The sequence below is a fragment of the Coturnix japonica genome, chromosome 2 (assembly GCF_001577835.2).
Source record: "Coturnix japonica isolate 7356 chromosome 2, Coturnix japonica 2.1, whole genome shotgun sequence".
Classification (NCBI taxonomy): domain Eukaryota; kingdom Metazoa; phylum Chordata; class Aves; order Galliformes; family Phasianidae; genus Coturnix; species Coturnix japonica.
The window spans coordinates 85,778,624-85,795,322 of NC_029517.1; the positions used below are offsets into that span (position 1 = coordinate 85,778,624).

A 16,699-nucleotide genomic window follows, 5' to 3' on the forward strand; every position below is an offset into this window, starting at 1 on the left:
TGAAGTTCTGTCAAACTATCTACCAATTTAAAATGTTTTTCTGTGTCAGCATCCAGTTATTGTCAATATATAATTTTATTTAATATTCACATTTATGAAGATAATAGACCTCATTTATTAGTGTATATTAGACAGCATATTAATATAATGTATCACATATTAGAATGTGATGTTAGATACTGGAATAACAACTGCAACAGTAAGATTGTATGAAAGCAACTCCTTTGCCTGTCCTTCAAATTATCCTTGCTGCCTCTCTCAGATTCTCCATAGCCTTAGATTTGAATAAGCTGCTGCAGTTATGCATAGTTCTGTTAAATACCTTGTTTCTGAGTTCTTCATTCAATGGTGACCTTTGTAATAAAATTCTTAAAATGAGAAATGTAGCACATATTGAAATAATAGAGCTGTTATTTGTAACACTTCAGTTACCATATTCATAGATTTTTAAGAAGCATAATAGCCCTTAGATTGTCCAGCATGATTAAACAACACAAAGAATACTGAAATATAGAAAAAAACTGAAAGAAAGACTATTCTTTGCAGTTGTTGACATCATATTTTAGTTCTATTAAATTCAAATACAGCTCTAAAAGTCCTGAACTTTAAAGTCACTGTAAATAGGACAGGAATCAATGAAAATTTAAAGGAATTAGAAATATAAAGAAGTGTTGACATAAAGAAAACTATGAAAAGTTTTAAGGCTGAGTTCTCCTAGATATTTCTTATTCCATGGTTAAAAGGATGGCAATTTCATTGTAGAAATAAACAGATTAATTTAGCATACTCAGTATTCTCACAGTGTTGAATAATAGCCTACTCTAGGCATCATTAAAATTCTTTTAATGAATCGGAAAGAGATGCATTTCCTTCTGCAGTTTAAAAGACTTAATTAAAATACTTTACATGTTATATAATTTTCTTTTTAAAAAAAAAAATCCTGCAAGAATATTATTTTTTTTTAATGCAAGCACTTAAATGTCAATATTCCGTCTTCAGAGACTGAGACTTCTTAATTAGTAATTTGTCCTGAAAAATGAGGGAAATGATCATGAAACCACATCAGAATGTGCAATCTGAAAATATTTCTGGATCACTATTAGACTAGATAATGGATAAAACTCATAAAGAACCTTGGTTTTGAACTCAATAGTATTGATGACGTTTAATCAGTGCCCTCTACTTGTCTTGAGCATACTTTCTATACACTCTTTCAAATAGTAGAACACACCTCAAATGAACAAAAATCATACCAATAACTCTCGGGATTGCATACTGGAAAAAAAAAAAAAAAAAAAAAAAAGTGGAGAATACATTGTAGATGCCTTTTCTGCTTTAGATTCAAGCTAGATATAAATGTTTATATTCATCTATACATTAATAGGTTTTTTGTTTTGTTTTGCTTTGTTTTTTCCCCCTGATGTTTTTAAAACAAGGAGAACACTACGGAAGAAAAAAAAAAATTAAATATTTTAAAAATATATGTAAATATTTTAAATATTTGCAGCTTTTTTAGATGAAATTACATTCTCCTGTATATATAGGAAAATATTAATTTAATTGTTTATAATTTTAATTCATCTATTGCACAATACACAAAAAACAAAACTGACGTGAGCTCTGGCCAGTTTTCTTGGATGGTTTGACCCATTTGAGATGAAGGAGGAGCTTGTGTAAAGCTTACCAAATACCTACTTGGACATTTTATATATTAAACTTTGTTCTTTTGTAGGTGATTTTAAATCACTGTACATATGGTGTACATTAAATTTTGAAAAATCTTTTCATTGTTTTCTTACAAAGATGCAGAGATAAAATAGGTGAATAATCTTAACATGTGATGGAAATGAAAGAGTATGCTGAATTCAACATTTCCTACCATTTCCAGTTCACTTAGAGATGTAGTCTTTCCTTTGATATTCAGAAGAAAGTCAAGGAGATGAGTGTCAGAGATTTATAGGTTTCTGTTATGTTTATTTTTCTTCCAAATAAATAATTTCCAGATAAATTCGGCCTACAAGTTACATTTAAGTCCTAATGTGCTGGTTTGATCTGAAGCTCTGGCAGTGTAAAAGAAAAAGCTTAGGGCATTCTAAAGAACTTAGGGCATTCTAAAGAACATCCATTTCCTGTCAGTACTTATCTTTTCTGTCCTGCCACCAGGATTTCTTTAGATTGCCAGTACTCACTTGTCAATGCAAGTCATTCTCTATGTGTTGACTTGGAGATGCACAAGATATCAAGAATGGAGTCATCTGACAGCTAAGCCTTTCTTCTGTCTTCCGGTCTCACATGCTTGGTTACACTATTAAGCAATAGACACTATTAACATTTTTTACCAGAAATTTTCACTACCAGAAAATCCCTTGCTGTGTAAGGATCGTTACTGTTAAATCACTAAGGGTAGATGCTTGATTGCTTTTACCAATGCAGTGAGCACTCAATGGAATATATACACTGCATGGCAGATAAGACAAGAATTACTGAAAGTCGAGGAAACTGACAGAGCTTGGCTTCATGGTGTTCCTTCTGAGCACACATGGCATTAATACTTGTTTTGACATCAGACATTTCAATAAGCTACACACAAATTATACCTTACTGCTATTTGTGTTAGTGTTATTTATGTAGTGCTTCTACAAATCTAAATGAAAACAATCATAATCTAATGACCAAATAACACAGTATAAAACTCCAAACTTTCCATGAGAGTTAGGGAAGCTGTGACATTTCAGAAAATCTTCTGTGTATGGTTCTAAAAGTAATAGTGTTGAACACTAAAAAAATAATTGTTTGTCACTGCTAACAACATGGTAAGTGATAAGAGCTTTCATTTTCTTTAATTTATATTCGTTTTCATAACATTTGCATGAAGAAGGAGGAGCAGGGAAAGACAGATAATACTGTGCCAGAAACCAAAATGTCTCCTAAGGAGCTCTGAAAATATCATGTTTGCAGACGAGATTTGTTGCAGTGCATTTACTTGTTCGGCAGACCATACAAGACTGAAAATATGGAAACATATGACAGCTGAAAGAAAGCTGCTACAGTTTTTAACTTGATAGAAATATAAACAGATTTGTTTGTTTGTTTGTTTTTGTTTTGTTTAAAAATAAAAAAAGAAAAAAATTAGCACAGACTTCCTGGTTTCTAAAATCCATGACCTCTGGTAGCCATTTCCAATGCCATGAGTGTGAGAAGACATTGGTAGCTGGAGAACAGTGTTCTTTTATTAGATTTCAGAAAGTCTCAATTCTGTTCCCTCAGGTACAGGTGTACTCTCATGTACCCTGAAGTCGGTATTGTGGTGAGACCTCTGACACTGGTTGGAATTGCCCAAGGGACAGATGATTGTTATTTGAAATCACCTGTTAGGAGAAGTGGGCCAAGATAAACACCCTTTATGGACTTCTGCAGAAAAAGTGGAGACCTAAATTCATAAGAGCCATTGTTTACAGACCCACCGAATAGATTAAGTTGGGCTGATGAAAAAGGAGCTTTACCATCATGGGCTACTACTGGATGCTTGAATATCATAGAAATGTCACTTGGATGTGTTTTGTTTCTTTCCTAGCCAACATAAATACATTAACTTCTTTTGAGGTGATCAGAAGACAGTTACTGAAGTGATCTCCTTAGTCTGTAGCTGATATTCCATATATAAAATCTATACTACCATTATTCATCAAAGACTTTCTAAATATCTCTTTCTTTGATTTTAGATCCTTTCAATTCTTGAATGACATTCATGATTATCTTTAGTTTGAGTGACCCAAGTGCTTGATGAGTAGCCAGAAAAATAAAGGTAGGCATTATCAAACCTTTCTGTACTCCAAGGAGAAAAGAATACTTGGGTTCATGGCTGTATGAGATCAAATAACATCTGAAAACTGAATTGGGTTACATAGCATTTAATATCCAAAATTGAGTAAGTACTCGGACAATTCAGGAATGCAGCAAAGCCATTCTAATTGATTGATATTTGCAGATAACTAAAAACTCATTGCTGTTTCCCACCATATGGACAATAAGACAATAAGAGGGCAGTTAACAGTCTTTTCACATGCCCTTTGTTAGTGACTTAAAACATATTATTAAGGTTTTCCATAGTCACAAATGTATCTGTAATATTTTTAGCAACTTGAAAATATTTAAGTAAACCTTTCATGGACATAATGAATTTTTAAATCAAGGCAAAATTTTCAGTATTATATAATTTATTAGAACAAAAAGTGGAGCAAAACAAAGGAAGTATAAAAATTAAAAAAAATTCTCCCTTTCCCATAACCATTATATCTTAAGTATATTCTTTTGCAGAAGCAAGTTTAAACTTGTTGAAATCAGATTTTGTGATTGTGACTCAAACTGTTTAGATGTGTATTCTTTTCCTTCATTTTAGTATTTCTTTAATTTTTCTTTTATTTTCTGTCTCTCTACTTTATTCCCGAAAGGTAGACCAAGTCTTAAGGTCTCATAAATGTATAATGAAATTACAAGTATAATGGAAGCTTAGGAATAAGACCTAATACTTAAGTGTGTTACTGTTAAATTCTAAATGATTATGAAATTGTGCAACATTTTAAATGCATTGGTGTGCATAATTCTCTGCATACAAATATACACATACATACTTTTTACAATTTAAACATATTTCTTGGGGAAAGAAAGACTCAGAATAGAAGTCAATGAGACAGTGAAATGCTTCTGGAAATAAACAACGAGATTTTTGACACTGTCATTATTTATGACCACTAGTGTCTCCTAACCTGCATGCTGCTTTCATATAAACTTTCTGCTTTCTTCTGTTTTCTTGATGAGAAAAAATTCTCAAAGCTGACATCCAAGTGGATATGACACTACTTAACTTTTTTTTACTGCATGCTTGATTAATTTTTCAAAGTTCAGACTTCCCCTACTGTGTGATAGAGGGAAAAAAAAAATAAAAATAAATTAAAATAAATAAATAAATAAATAAATTTTAAAAAGGGAGTGTGGGTGGGGGATGGGGGAAAGGAAGTCATATCTCTGGAAAGCTTTATTTTACAAGAATTTAAATCCTTGCACCTGTTATATGTATAAAGCTCACTTTATAAAAATAGTACTCCTCCCAGTACTGTCAACCCTTTGGGCTTCAGCTTGTGGATACTGAAATTTTGTAATGTACAAAGAATCACTTATCAGATTTAAGAACAGAATAGCTTTCAAATGTTATTGTAAAAGAAATGGGGTCACTACCATAAACTCTAAGGCCTTATTTGATTTTTCAATAGCTCTATATTTAATTTTATTGTTGAAATTTTCTTGCCCATACTTTCTGATTATTATAAAGGATAAATACCTGCCCTCTTGAGGGTGTATTTTTTTTTTTAATTATCCTTTGTGCCAATTTTCTTTTTTCCAGCATGGTCATATAAGAACTTAAAGCAAGGACAAAGTGCCACATTTTCAAGCCTTTTTTCCCCCATCGATCTGAATCCCTTTTTCCCTGCAGTTAAGGAAGACTGCAGATTATCTATTGGCACTTAAAACCTTCAAAAAGCTCCGAATACATTTATCCTCATTAGTGATTACCTCTGTTATTCTCATTCTTAGAGATGGCCCACTAGGGGATCCTTCCCTCCAACTGGCAAGTTCAGTTAGAAAAAATGTCAGCTTTATCATTTTTATTCCGAACTCTACTCATTTTATTTATGAATACTTCTTACAGAAGTCATTTACAAATGGCATTACCTATGGGACATATATCCCACTGATGTTTTTTAAGACTCAAAAAAGGCTTAAAGGGATCCTATTTTTTACTGCTTTTCCCAGCAAATTTCATATCAAACATTCTCAAAGTATAGACAAAAACCTTTTTAAACTGTTTGTCTCTTGCCAGCTCTACCTGAACTCTGGCATCTGAGCTGCAGTTCCTTTTTATTTCTTCAGACTCACAAGTAATAAAATGGCAACAGTTTTGCTTCACAAATTATTTTCTAAATGTAATTATCATGGTCATGTTTATTGATTTGAAAATGGCACTGAGGTCTTTATTGTTCACACAGTGTACTTGTACTTATGTTTTTCATAGACTGATTTTGTTTTAATTCTACAGTAAGACACTACATAACACTAATTTAACAAACAAAATGCAAGTAAAATAAGGAGAAGTAAAGAAAAAGTCAAGGAAGATTCTGCACTATTCCTGAATCACAGAGCAAGAAAATTAAGACTCTGGTGTTGATGTTCGAGGGACAATAACTAACAGGAAACACACAGACACATCTCCTAGATGATGCAGGATTAGGAAAAGAGCATTAAGAGATTAAGAGCTCCAACTCTCTCAAATTAGTCTTCACTTAATCAGTGAGTTCAAATATTACTGAAATGTGAGAGGTGAGGGGACAGGTGGCTTATGTTGACTGCATACTGGATAAGTCAGATTCATAATGTGGTAGAAACAATTGTTGTTTCAGTCAAAATCAGTGAAAGTGAGATAAGATAGTCTTCCCCAGAAGGTTGTTTGTGCTTGGCATGAAGAAAGTGGTGGCAGCCTGTTGCATGAGCTTAACAAATAAAAGGAAATCTATTGATGCTTACTTCAGAAATTTGACTCAGTTATTCACAGTAAGTCACAAACGTATTTCACTGCCATGATAACTCTTAGGAGATTAGGTGCACAGTACTATCTCTTTAGAAAGTAAAAACTCTTGCCATTAAAAAATACACAAACAAACAAAAACCACAAAAAACAATAGTAGCACTTCAGAGAATTGTGGACAGGGTTGGAGACATTTCTTTACCAAGGGGAGGAACTTTACAGCGTGACATCATAAGCTTGTTCTACAAGCTACATCATAAGCTTGTTCTAAGACTAAGATTCTTCCATCTTTCACTAAATAAGAAGTTTCAAGTTCATGTTGGGATAATCAGCAAACAAAAACAAACAAAACCCTGTTTGCATGGCTTGATAGTGATAGGACAAGGAGGAAAGGTTTTAAACTAAGACAAGGGAGGTTTAGGTTAGATATTAGGAGGAAGTTTTTCACACAGATGGTACTGTCGCACTGGAACAGATTGCCTGAGGAAGTTGTGAATGCCCCATCCCTGGAGGCAGTCAAGGCCAGGCTGGATGTGGCTCTGGGCAGCCTGGTCTGGCGAACCTGCACATAGCAGGGGGCTTGAAATCACATGATCTTTGAGGTCCTTTTCAACTCAGGCCATTCTGTGTTTCTGTGAAATGAATAAACAAACAAATAAACAAAACACTACAATGACTGATATTTTCTATAAAAAATCAATCAGGCTATCACCCTGTGCCTAAGTCTGAGCAAAAAAAATAAGCTCTATAAAGAGTTTCTACATTTTTTTTTCTGTCTTCCTAAGTCCTTGCTTCGGTTCCTAGGTCAAATTATTTTTCTTCTCTCTGAAATTACTTTCTCACCTTCCTTGTAGAACAGCTAAATCTACCTAGTCTCAGTTGCAGTAGATTACTTCCTAATCTACTTCTTCCTGACAACAAAATTTTATTGAGCTGACTGAAATCTCTTACAGAGCTATATCAGGAAACATTAGTTTGAGTAAGAGAGAGCTTTTCTTTCATGAATGACCTGAAACCTCACAGCTTTAGAGAACTGTACAGAGGCCACTGAACACTCTATAGAACCCACAACATTCTTATGCTCTGAAGAATTTAGTTACAAAATTAAGGTCGAATTCAACATCAAGTTTAAACTCATTTAAACTCATAAATTTGAGCATCAGCACATAATTTACTATATATGCCCTAAGAATTATAGTTGCTAGAGATATATTTTCCGTTTATATTTAGCTTTTTAAGGTAATGGAAATATGTAATCCACTGATAAGAGCAAATTAAAAGTATTCTTCAGAGCCATCAGACATAGGAAGAAAATTCCATAGCCCCCAGTAATACTTTGTTGAATATTGTGATAGAAATATAAGTTTGTATGTTTAGTTCTGGATATCATTGGTTCAACTCCTATTATATCTGCTAATAAAACTGCTTTCTTATCTGCATACTTGATATACACATTAATTTTATTCTAAAACTCTGTAATACAGATTACTGATACAATGTGTTATTTAATCTAACAGATTAAGTGATTAATAAAAAAATAATAAAAAAATAATTAAATATTTACAATGTAAATTTAATCTAAAAGGAGGATTTACTGTTTACTGAAAATGCAGCAAATTATTAGCATGTGATCTTTCTGATAAACAGTTAAAAATTTAAATTTGGGTGTGGGAAAGGAATATATTTTAGTAAATTTTAAAGTAAGGCATTTAACAAATAGGAGATGAGCAATAAAGAAAGAAGAGGAAGGAGACTCATTCTTTATGGAAAAACAAGAATAAATTAAATATCCAAGATAAATTTTGTTTCAGTCTTCACTTAGTCTCTGTATTTTCTGGATTAAGAAATAAAAAAATATATAATTACTTTCTAATTAAGTCTTAAGAAATATTAGGAAGGTTAAAAACATAATTAAGTGAACTTTGGAGTATTCTCATTTACATAAAGGAAATATTTGGATATAGAGATTTTTTTTTTCAAACAGCTAAGCTTCATTCCTCACATTCTGAGAGTTATCTGGCCTTAAAGTCTTCACAACATATGAGAGGATAGTCTGGTATAAAAAAAACTGAAGCACAATATTTTCCAAGGAGGGCCCTGAAAATGAGATTACCTCAAGTACTTACAACAAGTTTTCTTAATGAAGCTGCAACAGCCTATGATATAGTCAGAGAAAAAAGACCAAACACTTAGCAAGATTTATTAGATCATAGAAGCCCATATTTATGTTTAATAATTATAAAATGTATGTTATTTGCACATATCTTTACAATGTTTTGCTTATAATGGTTTTATCAATGAATATTTAATATTTTTTATAATCAACAATTAAACAAAACAGTCACTTCTTAATAACAGTTTACAATATTTCATACTGAAGTCTAATTACATAGTTAGAATACCAGTATACTGTTTTATGAGACTGTAATTTTGTTCTGGAATAAACCATAAGACTAAGAGACAAATAGGCTCACGTGTTGGAGGCATAACAATGACTTCCTAGTAAAAAAAGAAAAAAATTTAAAAAAGCATAAAAGTTGTTCTGTCTACTGCACTGTGTGTTTGTGCCTTTTAATAATGCATAACTCTGACAATGCTGGGTTCTTCATTTCTGGTTCTGTACTAAGGTGACCTACATGTTTCCTGTCTCAGCTTTGATGCAAATGCTGGACAGTTACAAGGACACTGTGCTCTTTCTTCCTACTATCTGAAGAAGGGATTGTGAAAATCTACTTATTTATTTATCTATTTATTTTTCTTCTTTGTAATTGTCCCTCCACCTCCAGTACTATCAAATGGTTTAATATCTGTTATATTTTCCTTCAAAGCTGAACAATTTGCACCAAAGTTATGGCATCAGCAAATAAGGAGTTTGTTTTACTTTAGGCTCAATAAACAGAACTGGTGCTGATTATCAGCTTTATAATTATTTTAAAAATTAAGATTATTTAGATATATGTCCTGCTGCTGCAATTTGAAAACCACAACAACAACAATAAAAACAACAATAAAAAGACAAAAAAGGGTGAAGAACTGAAAAATAAAATAAAAAAAAAAAGAAAAGAAATATCTTTCATTGTATTTGCTCTCTGAAGAATTCTGCCATTCAAGGGACACCTCCCTATTTCCCCGTTTGTTTCTTGATTGTAGTTATTTTCATTCACTGAAGCATTCTTATGAAATAAAGCATCTTACAAATATTTTTATCCTCTAAAATTTCATGTATTAGGAAGGATTGAAATCTCAGTTTGTATTTACATTCTGGCTCCTGTTCAACAAAGAGGAACTACAAGTTGCTTTATGGGTGCATTGAAAATACAGGAGAAAAATTATCTGACTTATGGGATACTGCTGGCTGTAATCATTCTATGTTTTTAGGCAGCTGAGTTGCTCAAACAAATGTTTGTTAGATGCAAATAGTTTTCTAGCAGGAGTAAGTGAATGAGTATTTCAGGAAAATCTATAAACAAAACATTCTGATCACCAAAAAAATGTTTTGTCACTTCCACTCCCTTCCATCATCTCCATGCAAAATGTGTCAGGAGTAAATATCAGATTTATAAGAAAGAGCTCAGTCTGTATTTGTAATCATAAGTTCACGTTTCCTGAAGTTCATCTGCTGGAACTTTTGCATGACACTTCCTAGCCTTTCTGTTTTATGTGATGAGAAAATTAGAAGTAAGTGATTTTCCTTTTACGTAGCAGGAGACCTCAAACTTCAGAAAACTCTTGAAATACTTGACAGTGGGAAGTATAGGGTTCATATGAAGTTCACCTTGCTCTGCATTTGTTGGTATTTTTTCTCTCTACAAATCTACAAAGAACTTTGACCAGCTTTGAGCATCACAACCCATTTCCAAAAAATTCCAGGATGACCTGTGTGTGACTATGCAAGACAACACTAATTTCTGTCAGAGAGTTTACCAGAAATATGAGTATCATCTTAACAGGAGGAGATAACTGTAAACAAGCTTGTTGACCTCAGCTTGAACTATTGGGAACATAACTGAAAATGCTAGGATGTTGAAAATACTGCTTCATATAACAGAGACATGCCTCCTAATACTGGGGAGGCAAGGAGGTATGTAATTAGCAGCTGAAGGAATTACTTTTGATACATATCTGTATGAACATAACATTTGTATTTGTTAGGAAATATCCTCCTTGGCTAATGGAAAATAAAATCCTTCACTAACTTAGGATTTTCAAAGTTTTTTTATAAATCATTGCTCTTGTTCTGCAAATTTCATAAAACAGTGGATTTGCAAAGCTAGTTAAGTCTGCTGTGCTTGAAATCCTAGCACACTTGAGAGAACATAGCACAAGAAAGAGAAATAAGTACATTTTTATCTTTATTTTTTCTTTCTCAGGGAAATCAGAAGAAGACGCTTTTACAACAGTTTTTGTATTGACACTCAAAAGCAATAAAGAACTTATGACCCATCAAGCTAAGTTCTCATTGTGTGGAATATCTGAGCTGACTAATTATTGTTTCTGAGATTGTCACTAGCAGTCTAACTTGCCAATAAACAGAGCAAAGAGAGGAGATTGCTTGTTACCTTGAAGACAGCATAAATGATAGGGGTGAAGAGGAATATAAAATGCAAGCATGATGCATCTAGAATGCAGACATCCCTAACCCTGTCAAATAGAAAATGGTAATAATTGCCTCTGAAATGCAGAAGAAAAACAAACAAACAAACAAACAAAAACAAAAAACCAACATGTTATGAAGCTTTTATGTGTGAGATGAAATATTTTCAAAAACATTAATGAGAATTCCATGAGAAAGAAAACAGCAAACAAACAAACCAACAAACAAAATCACCAAAATCCATCAGACTGAATATGAAGGAAAAATGTTGCTTAGACATTGTCAATCCATGAGACTATGACATTCTCTTCCTTTAAGCCATATGTTTAAAGTTATTAACAGCATTTATGCAGATGGTATAATTTACTTCTAAGAGACTGTAGCTTATTGAGATGATAGATTTCCTTAAGACACAGATCTACTTGAGTATTTTATCTATCCCAGAATAACTGTCTGCCTTTGCTTCAGGATTGCAGAGGAAAAAATGTGAACTCAAGAAAATAATAATAGATTCAATAATAATAACATAAACTAAAAACTAGACATGACCTATTTTACTTAGCAGGGAAGGCCATGTGAGGCCAGAAAATATTTGCAGCACAGAAAACACCTTTCTATTTTACTTCTTCTTACCCCAAAGACAAATCAACTACAACTGAAGAAGTAATCTTCCTGTTCTTTCTACATGAGAATTATCAAGGCCTAATACTTAAAAAAAATATTAGCTCAGATAAAAAGGTACAATTAGACAAATGATTCACAAAATGCAATAGACAAATCTTTCTTTCAAGCTGGATTTCCAGATCCATGATCTGGTCTGTTTACGTGCACATCATTACTTGTACAGAAAAGTTATAGCAGTCTCATTCACTGTCATGCAACATAACAAATAGAAAATATAATCTAAAAATGAAAGCAAGTTTGCTTACTTCCCTACTTTACTTCTGACTCTGAGGTGCTGAATAGATATGTGAGAAATGCTAGAAAAATGAGGTGTTTGTCATTTAACAAAGACCTGAAGTGTAGGAAGCTCGGGGAAAGGGAAGTACTTTCAGAATCTGTTTCACATACTAACAAGTGGAAGGTTATAGAGAACCTCACGTGCCCCTAAAGTAGGAATAAATAAGAAACTCAAAACCTGGAAATTTGGGAAAATATGAATGGTATAACGCAGTAAGCTTAGTAGACAGTTACACTTATTGGCTTCTAATGTGGAATGAAGGCTAGGGGAAGTAATACATGAAGTTGTAATGAAGTATTTAGAAAATAAAATTAATGCAAATACAACAGCACTTTTGAAAGATAGCCTAGACACTTACAAATTTGAGCCTTAAGGTCCAAACCTGTAAATTTTAACAATACGTGTAAACATATCCACAATAGTTGAATAGCATATCCTATTAATCACTGTCAAACTATCAGGAAACACCTTTGAAACAGTCTTCTAATATACAAGTTTCAAATAGGTGGATACTGTAGAGGGTTAATTGTTTTAATTTATTTGCTACTTAATATTAAACAGAGGTCATTTCTAAACTTATTTAAGAGAGATTAGAAAAGAAAGAAAAAAAAAGACATAGAGATGAAACATTTCTAAAAGCATTAATGAGAATTCAATCAGAAAACAAGGAAACAGAAATCAAGCAAGCAAACAAACAAACCAAACCAAAACAACAACAAACAAAAAACAACAACAACACAACACCAAAACCCTTCAAATTGAACTTAAAATTGAATACGTTGCTTAAAACAGAACATTTTAAGGATCACTCCTATGAAAAGAGGCTAAGATAGCTGGAATTCCTCAATCTTGAGATATCCCTAAAATGTAATTTCAGCCTTTCATTATCTGGAAGGAGCTAAGAGAGAGTGATACTTTTTTCAAGGGCCAATAGTGAAAGGACAGGTTAGTGTTTTTAACATAAAAAAAAAAGCTAGATATTAGTTAAATGTTAAGAATAAATTCTTCACTCTGAGGCACTGGAAAAGTTTCCCAGAGAAGCTGGGATGCTTCATCCCTGGAGGTTTTACCAACCAAACTGGATGGGGTTTTGTACAACCTGGTATAGTGGGGAGTATCCCTGCCCATGGCAGGGGCATTGGTTCTTTTCAACACATACCATTCTACAATTCTATGAACCATAAGGTTCATTTTGCATTAGCTTAGGGTGGATGCATAACCGGAGTAATCTGGGATATTTGAATGACAAATCAAATAAAAGAAAAATAAAAGATGAAAATGAAAAGACAGAAAGTTTAGGCACAAAGTGCTGTTATGGTTTAACCCAGTAGGCAGCTTAATACCACACAACCATTTGCTTACACTCCATCAAGTAGAAAGAGAGAGAGAGAACTGGAAACAAAATAGAACTTGTGGGATAAAATAAAAACACTTAATAAGACAGGAAAAGAAAACAGACTCAAAAGAAAAAAAAAAAGTGCAATAATCTCTCTCTCTCTCTCTTTATATATATATATGCATATATATATATATAATTTTTATTTCTTTTTCATAATGCAGCTACTTGCAGCCTGCTGTCCCAGCACCCAGCTAGCAATAGAACTTTGGCAATCACAGATTTTGCACCCTGGGAGAAGAATTCCTTGAGAGCAACCAAGAAGAAGGGTGCATCAAAAAAGAGGTGGCTGCAGGGCAAGGGAGGTGATGGTGCCCCTCTACTCTGTCCTTTTAAGGCTCCATCTGGAATACTGCATCCAAGCCTGGGGCCCCCAGCACAGGCATATGGAGCTGCTGGAAGTGCATCCACAGGGTGGCCACAAAGATAATCACAGGACTGAAGGACTTATCCTACAAAATAAGGCTGAGGAAGCTGGGCTTGTTCAGCTTGCAGATGAGACAGCTCTGGGGCACTTTACCATGGTCTTCAACTACTAGAAGAGAGCTTATAAACAGAAGAAAATAAACTTTTTAGACAGGCAGAGAGGAGTAAGACAGGGGGGAATGTTTTTAAACTAAAGGAGAGGAGAGTTATATTAGATTACAGGATAAAATTTTTCATTCAGAGCACAGTGAGGCACTGGAACAGCTGGCCGGAGAAGCTGTGGTGTGCCACCCCTGGAGCCCTCAAGGCCAGGTTGGATTAAGCCCTGGGCAGTTGAGCTGCTGGGATGCAGCCCTGCCCATGGCATGGAGTTGAAAGTAGATAATAGTCAAGGTTGAAGTTACTGGCCTGCTTCATGATGTCATGTGGTATTGAGCAGTCGCTGTCCTAATTCAGGGAACTGTCCTGCCTCCAACCCATCCCTTCCTATAGCAACATAAAGACAAATGCTTTTCCACATTGAGTGGCTTCACCTGTCCCTAAGTATATCCTATTCTCAGCAACAATCAAAACATTTGTGATACTAATAAGGCCACTTCAGCTTAAACATGACAACTACTTACCATTTCTGTGTCCAAGGCAGCATTAGCTCTGTTTTTTACTGTATTTAAACTGACTGTAGGAGCAAGTCTCACACATGTTATGCAATGTAAAACTGAAAACTTTTCCAGAACCTTATATACAATGTAGTAAACGGGTTTAGAAAAAAAACAAAAACAAAAAACAACAAAGAAGAAAGAAAAAAAAAAGAAAGAAAAAAGGAAAAAAAAAAAAAAGATGCTTATAAAATAGTACAAGGAAATGAGTATTTGAGTATTTCAGTGTTCACTGTACCTTTAAATACAGCATACTCCCTACTGTGACAACTTGCATTTACTGTTTCACTTCAGTAGAAGCAGGTTGTAATTCCTCTTCTGCTGTTTAATACTTCTTTTAGTTTGGTTTGCTTGCTTGCTTGTTTATTAGTTTCCCTCAGTGTAAAATAAGAATAAATAACCCTGAAAACAAAACAAAACAAAAAGCAATGACAAGTAGATTGATCTCTCTATTAAAGAAATAAGTGAGGGAAATCATATCTTAGTTTTGCTAAAGCTGTGCTCAGTCTTCTGTTCCTAAACATTTCACAGAACAATTTTGGGTTTGAACAAGAAGAAAAAAAGAAGAAAAACAAACAGACTGCTTCATCTGGCACTGCAAATTTAAAGCCACAAACAGCCAAAGCCATCGGTTAGCTTTAAAGATCATAAAGAAAGCAGGAAAATATTCATGTTGACACCCAGCCTCCCCACAGACTTTAGCTTCAATGATCAGAATATTTTCATGTGATTTCCTGATATGCTGGAATTAATCATTCTTCATTTGAGTGAAAGTCAGAGAAATAACACACTCGAGAAAGAACTGTGTTCACCATAATTTCTAGGCTTCGAAACATTAAAAAGAGTTTTCATAAGGAAGTGCATGCACCCCCAAAATCATGTTTCTCTCTGTCCTTAACTAGGACAATGCCTGAGAATGGACAGGAAACTACTCAACTATCCTATCAACTAATATCAACAACTGCAAAGACAGAAAATTTGTTTAACTGTGCAAAAATTGGTGTATTAGGGAGTACTACTAGGATTAAGTGAGATTGGTGAACAGCAATAAAGCTTAGAAATACTACAGATGGGGAAATTTGTATAGCTATTTCAATAATTGGATATAAATTATATATTCTAATTGTATTGATAGTCACCATACCCATGTTGGGTTAGATTGGTCTAGATAGAAACACATTCCCAACTCCTGTGATGACGGTGATTCTGAGCATCTAATTTTAGGAATTGCGTCTTGCAGCTCTGTGAACTGGTCTTCCAAAAGAAGTGTTTTTACTTCCTATCTGTGGATGGCTCCAGAAACTAATATCAAAGACAGAACATAAATTGAGGAATTACTTTGCTATCTTAGTTTTGTGACTTAGCATGTGACTCCTAGAAAGCAAACATAGTTCCTTAGACAAGTAGTGCGTGGGGACAGGACTAGGGGTAATGGGATGAAAGTACAGCATAGGAAGTTCCGCACAAATGTGCGGAAGAACTTCTTTACAGTGAGGGTGACGGAGCACTGGAACAGGCTGCCCAGGGAGGTGGTGGGGTCTCCTTCTCTGGAGATATTCAAGACCCGCCTGGACGCCTTCCTGTGTGACATGGTGTAGGGAGCCTGCTTTGACAGGGGGGTTGGACTCGATGATCTCTAGAGGTCCCTTCCAACCCCTACAATTCTGTGATTCTGTGATTCTGTGAAGTCTCCTTCTTATAGATTTCAGATGTTTTTCTTGCTGCTGAATCAGCCACTGACAGCTTGCTCGGACAGTATGGTGAGAGATGACTCAGAGCTCTCTATGCATCAGAATGTTTCCTCATGCCCAACACTTCTTAAGACTGAGTGATGCAGATTTGTACCAGAAGTTTTATCATATCAGGATGTAATTTTAAAGGAAAAAAAAAATTGCTTCTACAGAAGGCCAGTGTGATGAATTGTTGTCTGCAATGTATCCACACTGTGAGAACCTTTTGAGTGTGAGCCCTCAAGCCTGAATTCAAACTTGTCCATGTAGTGCAGCAATATCTTGAATCAGAAGTGCTTGACTCTTTCTACTGGAGTTTAGGATGAAAATGGTGTTTACTTAGACAATTTCTGTCA

General features: G+C 34.1%; 1 protein-coding gene across 2 annotated transcripts in view; it reads left to right on the forward strand.

Annotated features, from left to right (window-relative positions):
* CDH19 (cadherin 19) overlaps nt 1–16,699 on the forward strand; it is a 128,670-nt gene that overhangs the window by 18,118 nt on the left and 93,853 nt on the right. The window lies entirely within an intron of this gene.